The following is a 12,885-nucleotide window of genomic DNA, read 5'->3' as shown; positions in this document are numbered from 1 at the left end:
AGTTGGTAGTTGAAACTCGGAAAACAATGATCCGCTGCTGGCTTCTGAATAATGAATGCAACCATTATTACTTACTCTGTGACCCTGCTGCCCTCATGAGGTTGGAAGCAAACTGCCATTTATATTTTCCTACTTGGGATTCAACGCACTGAAGTGAAACAGCAATTACATTATCCAGCTGACCGTGTTCACTCGATACGTTCTCTAACTAATTGACTACTTCAGACTTCATAATTCTAAGAAATCAGATGTAAATGACAGTTTAACCATCCAGATTAGCCAACAACATGGTTCATTTGGCTTGTCTGATTGGACTGTGGCCTTTCAGAAAATACTAGCTGAAGATGTTAAATCAAACAAACTTTCTTACTCCCACATTGATTGAAGCCTCCTCTGCTGGCTAGCTAAAAAATGCTTTTTTTTGGTTTTAATAGACTCTAAACTATAAACTGCCTCATCATTGTTTCACGTCTCTGCTAGATGAACTACTTCTCCACTTGATGCACAATGTTTTGTCATTGTATTCAAGAGGCATAAGCCTCCATTTTAATTTAATCCACTGGGAAGAATAGCTGGTATTTGGGCTGGATGTCCATTTTACACCTTGCCAGATCTTATTTTCTGTTTAAGTCAATGGAGCACAAATCAGGTAAAATGTACATCCAACCCAAAGGTCTTTGCACAGGTCAGGTTGGGTACAAATTGGGGGTATGATTTTCGGGACCAACGAGATGTGCTGCTGGGGTAATTTTTTTATGTTGTAGAATGATATGACACACCACATATGCGGATATGAAATTCTATGCAAATTATGCTATGCTTTTAAAAAAAAAAAAATTTGGAATACCCAGTTCTTTTTTTCCAAGGGGCAATTTAGCGTGGCCAATCCACCTATCCTGCACATCTTTGGGTTGTGGGGGCAAGACCCGCGCAGATACAGGGAGAATGTGCAAACTCCACATGGTCAGTGACCCGGGTACAGGATCAAACCCGGGTCCTCAGTGCCGTGAGGCAGCAGTGCTAACCACTGCGCTGCAATAATTATGCCATGTTTGCCAGACACTTTTGTCTTTAATATTAAATTGAGTATTACAACTTTATAATGATTTCCAAAATATGCAATTCATTTTATTCAAATATTGGACTGGTTGCACACATGCATTAGGAAATAGATTTACCAACTGGAGCACTTAAATAAGAGAATTTGCTAGGGGTGGGATTTACTGGCCCCATCAGATGTCCCTTGGACAAAATGGATTCCAAGTAAGGTTTATGAGTCACCCTATGGAAGTAAATGAAGCATCCATCATCTGTACTGGAAAGAATTTTCAATTTTTGGTTTTACATAGATGGCACAGGAATTTTCTAGTCATAGAAATAAAGATGAAGGTAATTATATAATATAAACTGAATTTTATCCATTGTGGGCTCTGATATTGTTTACACAGGGAGCTCACAATGAAGCCATTAAATCTCGCAAAAGACCTCTCGCGAGATTTGAGACATTTGGAACGCCTCGCGAGATGTCGCGATCTGGATCTCGCCCCAGATTTACATATTTAAATATTAGGCTTATTTAAATATGTTGCGGTCCGATTATCCTGAGTCCTGATAACGAACGGCTGCGCCTGGGAGACCTTGCCATGGCACCGTTTAGCACTAGTTCACACGAACATGGACCGGGCATAATGGTACCGGGGTGGGGGGGGGTTTCCCAGACCATCGGAGGCTTTGGGTGATTGGGCTCTGGACAGGGTGGTACCCTCGCACTCCTGCTACTACCTGCGCACCATGGCAGTGCCACCTTGGTTTCCTGTTCCAATGTGCCCAGGTACCAGGTTGCCTGTGCCAGGGATTGATCCCGGAGGTACCCTGCCCTTTAGAGGTGAGGGGTGGCTCAAGGACCCCACGAGAGGTAGGTTGGGGTTTTGGAGGAGGTCCGGAGGCAGCGGTGGGGAGTCGGAGGGGGGGTTGAGAGATTGGCATGGCATTTAAAAATGGTGCTATGATCTCTGCCTGTACTGATAAGCTGAGCTCGTCAGTGCAGGAAGTCAAGTAAGTGGAGCCTTTGTGGGGCGTTCCCGACTGAGGCCAGGAAAACAAAAATCCCGCTTGGTAGCGGGGTCGTTCGTGATGCTGCAGGCGCTGAGAAACACAATGCTAGGCGCGCCCAAAATGGGACCTTTTGGGGGGCGTTAAATATTGCCCACGGTGCTCAATGAGTTGACACCTCATGCAAGATTTATTTCTTGCAAAACATCTAGCTCCTTTCACATATCAGCCTTTCACCTTACAGCATCACAAAATGAACTTAAAATGAATTATTTCCATGTTACTCACCAGTACACTGATTACCACCTAGACAATTTATAATACTGTCGAATTCAGGAAGTTGTACCTTTGAGAGTATCTCAATCATACAGCTGATTAACATCGACCATATCTATCACTTTTTTATGACCACGGGCAAGATTTTTAATCAGCTGTGATCGAGTTGGTGGGATGAAGTGTAAGGAAAATCTAGATCTACCTCAGGATGGAGAACATTTTCCTGTCTTCCCTCTGTCACAAGGATGTGAATTGAATATGCATGTCTGATATGGAAAAATTACTGTCCAAATGTAAGTTATGATATATCCAATTCTGTTATGGACAAGGGGGCGGGTCTAATTTAAACAGTACCGATTTCTCTTTTTGCCACCCATCCATACAGAGATTTGCTTCCCCCTTTATAAAGGGTGACGTATTTTCCAACCCTCAGTTTAGGTGTGATCCAATAGCAAAGTCATGACAGGATGAACTCAGAGGGCTAGTTTATTTGCACACTCAAAACATAAGCGGGAGGGGTGTCACAATGTCACCCTCCTTTACACTAATACGGTAAAGGAGAGGTAGAGGAAGGAAAGATTTATAGGGCAAAGACCACAGAGAAAAGAATTATTGTTTCCTGTGAGAGTCCAGAATAAAAGTCCAATGAGGTATTCTGTCATGGAGGTTGACAGACTATAAATCGATGGGTGAGATCATAGCTGTCTGCTGTGATGGCTGCATCGCTGGCTGTGAGGATTCACTACTCCTCCAAGTCTGTCCACACATGGAAGGATAAGCAATACCAACTCCTCATAGGTGTGCGGGATTCTTAGGGATCTTTCCCCTTGGTTGAACACGATTTGCTTCAGCTCTTTGAACTCGGTGTTGGTTTGTGTGGGCTTCCTTTGAATATTCCAGAATTGCTGGCAATATGCTTCTGGGAATAACTCATGGACACTTAAGATAGCAGCCTTGGTCTGTTCATAATTCGGGGAAACATCAGGAGGCAGCGAGGAGTGAACCTCTTGGGCTCCTCCTGACAGTTGCCCTTGAATTAAAAATGTCCAGACATTCGATAGCTATTTTAGTTGTCCTGCAGCTTCTCAAAAACAGCAAAAATGACTCCACATCATGCCTTTCAAATTTAAGAATGGAACTCACACACAATGAGGCCCTCAGAGAGTGGTTCTGGGTTTGGGAGATAAGGGTGCTACCTGGCAGAGATTTTCCCTCGCAGTTTCCAGCTGTCTGATCTCTCTCTCTCTATCGAGCTGCTTGCTCCATTTCTAAAACAGTATTTCCTGAACTAGCAAATAAATGTGGATCTTCCAAGACGTAAGTGAGAAATTGCATAAATGAAAAATGAAATGAAAATCGCTTATTGTCACGAGTAGGCTTCAATGAAGTTACTGTGAAAAGCCCCTAGTCGCCACATTCCGGCACCTGTTCGGGGAGGCTGGTACGGGAATCGAACCGCGCTGCTGGCCTGCTTTAAAAGCCAGCGATTTAGCCCAGTGAGCTAAACCAGCCCCTTAATGCATTTATTCAATGATAGCATGATCGTCATTCTTAAAACACCAACTATTAACATCCTGGGTCACCATTGACCAGAAACTTAACTCAGTCTGCCATGTGAATACTATGACAAGTGCTTGTCAGAGATCAGGTATTCTCCAGTAAGGGCTCACTTCCTAACTCCCCACAGTGTTTCTAACGCCTGCATAGTGGAGGTATAATGGAATGCTCCTCAGTTTTCGAGACAAATGCACCTCCAAGAAGCTTGATACCATTGAGGACAAAGCAACCCACTTAATCAGTCATTGTTCCCTCTCTCCACTACAAGTGCACCATGTCAGCAGTGTGTACCAAAGATAGACCACAGCAACTTACCAAAGCTTTCTTAACAGCATCTCTCAAACCCATGGTCTGTCCTACCTAGAAGAGCAAGGGAAGCAGATGCAGAAGAGCACCACCACCTCCAAATTCCCCTCAAAGTCATACAAATATCGGCACCTCATCACCACCACTATTTGAAAATCCCTCGCCCCAGGACATTTGCATCAGAGACTGCAGCAGTCACAAAGGGAGCTCATCAGCAGCTTTTGAAGTGCAACACGAATGGGCAATAAATGCTGGACTTGCCAGCCATGTCACAACCTGTGAATGAAGAAAAAAGTGGTACTCTGAAAATACAACAAAATGATCTGGAAAAAAAAAGGAATTGTTCATATCCACAGCTGCTGTGATAGAAAGACAAAAAGCATAAATTTGCAAATGCTGTGCACTATTTTTAAAAAAAAACAGTTAGTTCAATTACCATTCAATACAATTTGAATTGTAATTGATCATAATTGTGAGCCTGCAATATACGGAATGTGAGAAGAACAGCTCTGCAAAAGCCTAAGAGGAAAAGACTGCAAAAGGGTAAAATCACGCCTGGTAATAATTTCACGGAAAGGGTTGGTCGGAGTTTGAAACAGCACATCCCAAGTTAGTCATGGAAATAATTTGATTCTCAATATCTGCCTTCTTTGGATAAAATGACGGACACAAGAATGGGAAGTACCACCGACTCAACCTGCAGCAAGTATTGGTGAAGTCCTTCAAAATCACAACAGTAATTTTTGTTTGTATCACTCATGTGGGTCCTTGAGCATGGAAATACCAAACACATTTTCATATTGGTGAAGTCAACTATGGTTTAAAATAAAATATAAAAATGAGTGCAAACAAAAGGGTATTAGTATCCTAAAAAAACAGACCGTGAATGACAGTCAGTGTGCAATACATTCTTTTCCACTCATGAGAACTAATTTACCTGTCTCATTTCAAGAGATTAATACCGATTACATGGTCTGCCATTCAGAATTCTCCACGGTATATTTAATCTTATTTTCTGTCACTATTGGAAAATTATTGGCTTTGGGTTGATGTACATTCCTCTGCCTCAGCATTCTGTGGAGTCTATTTTTCCTACTTAGTGGGTTCAGTGATTTTTATGTCCACAAGATCAATTTTCGTAATTGTGAAATTCAAAAGTGATCATCTGCATCTAACACTCAATAATAGGCCATTTCATATGCAGAATCCATTCACTACAGTTAAGTGTAGTCCAGAGCAATTTTGTGAAACTGACCATTGGCATTTCCTCATAGAAGTGTGGTATATCTGCCCATAGCTGGTCTTGTCCTTTGGAAAATTCTTCACTCTTTTTTTTTTAAATAGATGTTTTCATTTAGATTTATCCACAGGACTGTGACAACCTAAGTTGGAATCAGTATTACATTTATTTATTTTTTAAATTGTTCCAATTAAGGGGCAATTTAGCTTGCCCAATCTGCCTATCCTGCACATCTTTGGGTTGTGGGGGCTGAGACCCACGCAGACATGGAGAGAATGTGCAAACTCCACACGAACAGTGACCCAGGGCCAGGTTCGAAGCTGGGTCCTCAGCACCATGAGGCAACAGAGGTAACCAGTGGCCACCTTGCTGCCCCGGTGTTACATTCACAAAGTTAAGAGAGCACTGGGTTCTGTTCCTGTTTTGCTGCAACAAACAAAAGGAGGATTCTGACTTTTTTTGAACTTCAGAAAACTGAATGCATTCAAGATTATTGCACTAACCAGCCATGTCCGTTATCCAGGGAACTGGTAGGTTTGACAGAGCTAAATGATCCATTCTTGAACGGTTATCTAGAACGTAATCTTGTGACATTGTGAAGTGCAGTGTTCACTTTTTTAGGGATTGTTTGGAGAGGCAGGTTGATTAGAGCTGAGTAATTCAACCCCAATAATAATTATCAATGCTAATTTACACTGAGATAAATTCTGTTTTTATTACAGGAGATTCCAGGATTTTATTCAATGCTTTGAGGATCATATTTTGCAATGTTTAGTTTCCATTAAAATTATAATTTAAAAAAGGTCTTCAATAGGATGTGTGTTGCTGCAGCATTTATTGCCCATCCCCAATAGCCCTCACGAAGGTGGTTGCTTTCTTCAATCGCTGTAGTTCATGTGGTGTATATACGCCCAGAGTGCTGTTAGAAAAGGAACTGCAAGATTTTGATCCAATGACAATGAAAGAACGGTGAATATAATTCTAAGTCAGGATGGCGTGTGGCTTTGAGGTGAGTTACATGAAATCCCAGTCTCTGACCTGCTCTTGTAGCCACAGTATTTATATGATTGGTCCCGCACAATGGTTAGCACTGTTGCTTCACAGCACCAGGGTTCCAGGTTCGATTCCCGCTTGGGTCACTGTCTGTGTGGAGTCCGCACATTCTCCCCGTGTCTGCATGGGTTTCTTCCGAGTGCTCCAGTTTCCTCCCACAAGTCCTGAAAAACATGCATTAGGTAAATTGGACATTCTGAATTCTCCCTCAGTGTACCCGAACAGGCGCTGGAGTGTGGCGACTAGGGGCTTTTCACAGTAACTTAATTGCAGTGTTAATGTAAGCCTACCTGTGATACTAATGGTGATTATTACTAAAGATTATTATTCAGTTTCTGGTCAAAGCTAACCCCCCCAGGATGTTGATAATGGGGAATTCAGCAATGGTAATGCCATTGAATGTTAATTTGGAGATGGTAATTGCCTGGCAGTTGTGCGGCTAGATAATTATCCAGCATAAATTATACTTCTAATTCTCAATAGATTCCAGGAGACCAAAGCTTACTAGGTCCAAATAAAAAAACAAAATAACAGAAAAATGTTAACCTGCCTGATGGAGGGTAAAAAAAACACAGGAAGTGCTGAGGATCAATTTATCTACATTTGTTTGGAACGTAATATAAAGCAATAAATTGAGGAAATTAAGATCACCTTTATTCCTATCATCATCAGCAGTGACAGACCAAAGGTAAGGTATTAAATGTAGAACAGAAGATTGGACTGAAAAGTAGGACAAAGAGGAACAATGGCAAACAAGGTCGATGATTTCAGACTGGAAGGTTTAGACGTAATCAAAGGATTTCTTTTGCCTCAAACATACTGGAGCAAAAGGTGCAGTCAGCTTCACAATTATGCTTTTGCAGCAAATCCTGAACATTGAGGAGAGTTAAAATGATAAATGTTGCTCATGTGGTACATCCTAGATTGCTGCCAATTGAAACCATGAAACGTCAAGTAAAAGCAAATAATACAGAAAATAGATTGTTGTAATAAATGAGATCGAGACTTTATTGGAAGCAAAGCTATAGCAGTGACTACAATTCAAAACAGAAGTGGCTGTAAATTGTTTTGGATATCCTGAGGTGCTTTATCAATGCAAGTTTTGTTTTCTTTTAACTGTCTAACCTATAAACTGAATATGCTGGAAACATACATCAGCATTTGAAGAATAAATAAGAATGAATGTTTCATATCTTAACAGAACGATAAAATAATCTTCAGTGAGCTCTTCTTAAACTGATCACAACCGAGAGGTTGGGAAAGATAATAATCAAAGGTTACAGGTCGAATATACTACAGTCCGGGACAAATAACTTTCCAGAATATAAAATAAGTCAAGAATGAGACTAATTTGGTTGATGGAGCTCATCCTTCCACTCTCCAAACCATCACTAACATGCATTCAAAATGAAATCTTCATTTGCAAATTAATCCAAACATTCATCACTCAGGATTATAAATTTATGTTGCATTAATGTAAACTAATACTCTTACCGTGAATACATTTTGGTTTCACCATTTCATATTTTATACGCATCAATTAGTCCCATCACTTCCTTTGCTTTTCTTTGCGATCTCTTCACAACGTGAATGCCATGGAACATGGCAACCTAAAATGTACACTTTAAAGGAACTCTGAACACTGTATTGTAAAACTTAACTTTTATATTGGTTAGGTAAACTTGCAGCATGTTTGCTGATTTACGCTTCCCCATAGGGGTGCAATGAGCAGCACCACTGTCTCCGAGCCAGAAACCCTGGGCTCAAATCCCACTACCTCAGTTGGTTGGGCAGCTGATGTGGGATTGGTGTCAACATTGGTGTTTGACCTCTGACTTGATTTGGGGCCTGCCTCCTTGACCCATCCATTGTGGAATTCATGGAACTGTGGGTTAGACCTGTCTTCAGGCAGAGAACTGAAGAAGATATCATTCCTCTATCTGGCATTTTCTGTTTTCTTTAAGATTTTTTTTCTATTTATGCTAACATTTAATAGTTCTTTAAATGCTTAGCATTGAAAAATAATCTTTAGTTTGTTCCAGGTTGCTTTCTTAGTCTCCCAATTATATTTACTTTGTTCTATTCCCTCATCTTCCATTATTTTACCCAATACACAATACTTAACTTTCAAATTATATAATTGGTAAACATCACTTTGCAAATTGTTCATTGTATCTTCTGTCCCCAATGCAATCTCTGTTAGCATTGTCTACAAAAGTAATAAGCTTTTGAGTGCAATTTTCATTATTTAGTAATTTATGTAGCTGGGAAACTGGAGTCCATGCACCAACTCTCGTGATGTTCAATTTAATATCTCCTGCTCTTCTCAAAGTCAACTTCTCATGAGTACTTTGTCTTCTTGATCAAACTTCTTATCCAGTATCCCATTCCAGACTAGTACAATTTAAACATTTTATTAGTATGCAGAATTTTACTTGCTATTGTTCCAAATAAGCTACCTGTGTATTAAAGGAAGTTCCATAATAACACCCTAGAGGAAATTAAGAATATATTTGGAGACAGTTTCTTTCTAAATCAATGCTCTTTTTATTGATCTACTCTGTTGTAGATTCTCCTACTTGTTAAAAAAAATTGTTTTCGTTAACAGGATAAGTTTTATATCCCTTTGTACTGCATCAATTTTTCATGATTGTACACATTGTGGATAGTACAATTGCTTCACAGCTCCAGGGTCCCAGGTTCGATTCCGGCTTGGGTCACTGTCTGTGCGGAGTCTGCACATCCTCCCAGTGTGTGCGTGGGTTTCCTCCGGGTACTCCGGTTTCCTCCCACAATCCAATGATGTGCAGGTTAGATGGATTGGCCATGATAAATTGCCCTCAATGTGCAAAATTGCCCTTAGTGTTTGGTGGGGTTACTGGGTTATGGGGATAGGGTGGAGGTGTTGAACTTGGGTAGGGTGCTCTTTCAAAGAGCCGGTGCAGACTCGATGGGCCGAATGGCCTCCTTCTGCATTGTAAATTCTATGAAATAGTACACATTTAACATTTTCCAAAATGTTTATAGATCTATATTGTCTTCAGATAAGAATATATGCCATATGACAGGGGAGCTTTAGAATCCTGAAGCTATCAATGATTTTTGCCCATCTATTTCAAAATCCTGTAGGGTATCTGTTCTACTACAATATTTGGATGACATTTATTCCCCACAGTAAATACTTTTTGGGAACAGTCAAGCACTTCCATTTTATTCATTTTTAATTGCTCCACATTAATTTTTAATTTTGATACTGAAAAATGCAGTCTCATTCTGCTGCACCTATATATTCTATGTTCACCTCTAATACTTCAAGCAGCTTGCAAGATTGGTGCTGGAGAGCCTAGCTGTCTGTTCCCTAGCTGAGTACGATGAAGGAATGGTGAATACAGTCCTAAGTCAGGATGGCGTGTGGCTTTGTGGTGAGTTACATGAAATCCTAGCCTCTGACCTGCTCTTGTAGTCACAGTATTTATACAACAGGTCCCGCACGGTAGCACAGAGGTTAGCACATTTGCTTCACAGCACCAGGGTCCCAGGTTCGATTCCCGCTTGGGTCACTGTCTGCACGGAGACTGAACGTTCTCCCCATGTCTGCATGGGTTTCCTCCGGGTGCTCCGGTTTCATAGAATTTACAGTACAGGAGGAGGCCACTCGGCTCATCGAGTCTGCACCGGCTCTTGGAAAGAGCACTCTACCCAGGCCCACATCTCCACCCCATCCCCACAGCCTAGCAACCGCATCCAACACCAAGGGCAATTTTTGGACAGTAAGGGCAATTTAGCATGGCCAATCCACCTAACCTGCACATCTTTGGACTGTAGGAGGAAATCGGAGCACCCGGAGGAAACCCACGCACACACGGAGAGAACGTGCAGATTTCACACACGCAGTGACCCAAGCCGGGAATCGAACCTGGGACCCTGGAGCTGTGAAGCATTTGTGCTAACCACTATGCTACCGTGCTGCCCTTCCTCCCACAAGTCACGATAGACATGCTTGTTAGGTGAATTGGACCCGAACAGGCACCAGTGCGGCAACTAGGGGCTTTTCACAGTAACTTCATTGCTGTGTTAATGTAAGCCGACCTGTGACAATCATAAAGATTATTATCTGAAGACAATATTGCCTCATTACTAAACTATTTGCTGACTGTTCTTGATCTCAACCCTAATCAAACTCCTACTTTCCTCCATTTCAGTTCTCAATCAAATATTCTAAGCTAGTACTTTTATCTCAAATTTCACATAACGTTCCAGCGAATGTGTTATTTCAGCTTGTTCGTGTATCACTTAACTCATTTGCTCTTACTTGCATTTCATTTCAGCCTTAGCCAGTCTCTTCGACCTATATTTGGGCCATTCAGTGCTGTTATTTAAATGATTTAAAGTTCTCAATCATCTCCTCTTCACATGAATATCCAGTCTTTCCACAACACAATTAACAACCACAAGGATCATTTTCAGTTTCTCAATTTCCCTCCAACAGCACCCAACCAGTCCCAAGCGATCAGAAGATACTTCAATTTGGTTGAATGTGTTTTCATTCTCAATAGCTTTTAACTGCATATAATTTGTCCAAATCAAAGTGTTGATAATTGCGAGTACCCTAGCAGTCTTTTTTGTGGATATAAAGTGCACTTGTTTCAATGCACCATAAGTCTACGAACTTCTTAATTCAGGAGACTGATTAGAGGCCCACAGCCGGATTCTCCTTTCCTGAGACTAAGTATTGACGCCGTGGCAGGATTCGTGGATTTCTATGACAGGAAAAGCTGTTCCGCACCTGGACCGATTCAGCGACTACTGAGGGGCTAGCACCGTCGCCACGTGGAACACAACCGATTCCAATGAAAAATGGTATCTCATTCGCGGGTCCATGATTGACACTCAGAAGGCTCACAAGCTGCAGCCTCATATATACACTTCACTCCACACACACTCATTCCAGCCAACAAGATGGCACTGGTGCGCACCTATCCCGTTGATGGGCCGGCTGGGGCCAGAAGGCACAGAGGGCGGTGGCCTGGGGGGACACCCACATGACCCATGGTACTAAGTTCACAGTGGGCAGTCAGCAGCATGCACAGTTGCATGGCTGTCTTGAAGGTTGCGTCAATGCTGTTCCGTGCCCGTCCACTCTGACCCTATCCCCTTGCTACTCCCCCCAGCCCTGGCAGACGCCCCCAGCCAGCGGCACAATTGTCAGCCACGGCGCCTGTTTCATGATTTTTTGAAAGCACGTGAACCTTGCCGTCGGGAATTCCCCCGGTGGAGGTGGAGGCCCGCTAATGATATGCAAAGCGTTTACGGTACGTGCGGAGTTAATGCATTGGCGCCGCTGTTGAGGCACTGGATAATTGCAATTTGGCGTGAATCTGACACCCGCCACGATTTCTGCATCAAAACCGATTCTCAGGGCAGCATGGTGGCGCAGTGGGTTAGCCCTGCAGCCTCACGGCTCTGAGGTCCCAGGTTCGATCCCAGCTCTGGGTCACTGTCTGTATGGAGTTTACACATTCTCCCCGTGTTTACGTGGGTTTCACCCCCACAACCCAAAGATGTGCAGGCTAGGTGGATTGGCTATGCTAAATTGCACCTTTATTGGAAAAAATGAACTGGGTACTCTAAATTTATATTAAAAAAGAACGATTCTCCTCCCAATCACCTTTCCCAATTCCGGCATCAGCTGATGGAGAATCCCACCCTGTTCTTGGTACAATCTGCAGAAACATCAGGAGCCTATACATAAGTAATAGTAGTGTACGGACCTTCAGGCTTGCTTGGCCAATCTTGGCTCATGGCTAATCTTTTGCCTTAACTCCAGTCTCTCATCTGCTTTTCTTCAGCCAAGATTTTGGACATCTGACCTAATATCTCTATGTAGCTTGGTGTTAAATTTTGTTTTAGGATGCTCCTGTGAAGTATTTTTGGGACATTTCATCCCATTAAAGGTGCTATACAAATAAAACTGTTGCTCACATATGAATAAAGAGTAGCCGCAGGAAAATCAAAACATGTATAATTATATATATGCTTTGACTCATGGCGCTGAGGTCCCAGGTTCGATCCCGGCTCTGGGTCACTGTCCGTGTGGAGTTTGCACATTCTCCCAGTGTTCGCGTGGGTTTTGTTTCGCCCCCAAAACCCAAAGATGTGCAGGGTAGGTAGGTTGGCCACGCTAAACTGTCCCTTAATTGGAAAAAATGAATTGGGTACCCTAAATTTATTTTTTTTAAATGCATATGCTTTGACCAAACTAGGTCAGCTCAAAATTGCTAATGCATCATTACTTTCAGCATTCATCTGCTGGTCCATTCACAGTGGTTAACACTGTTGCTTCACCGCGCCAGGGTACCAGGTTCGATTCCCGCTTGGGTCACTGTGCGGAGTCTGCACAT

This window comes from Scyliorhinus canicula, chromosome 7 (assembly GCF_902713615.1).
Source record: "Scyliorhinus canicula chromosome 7, sScyCan1.1, whole genome shotgun sequence".
In the NCBI taxonomy this organism is placed as follows: Eukaryota; Metazoa; Chordata; class Chondrichthyes; order Carcharhiniformes; family Scyliorhinidae; genus Scyliorhinus; species Scyliorhinus canicula.
This window is presented reverse-complemented; position numbering follows the sequence as displayed.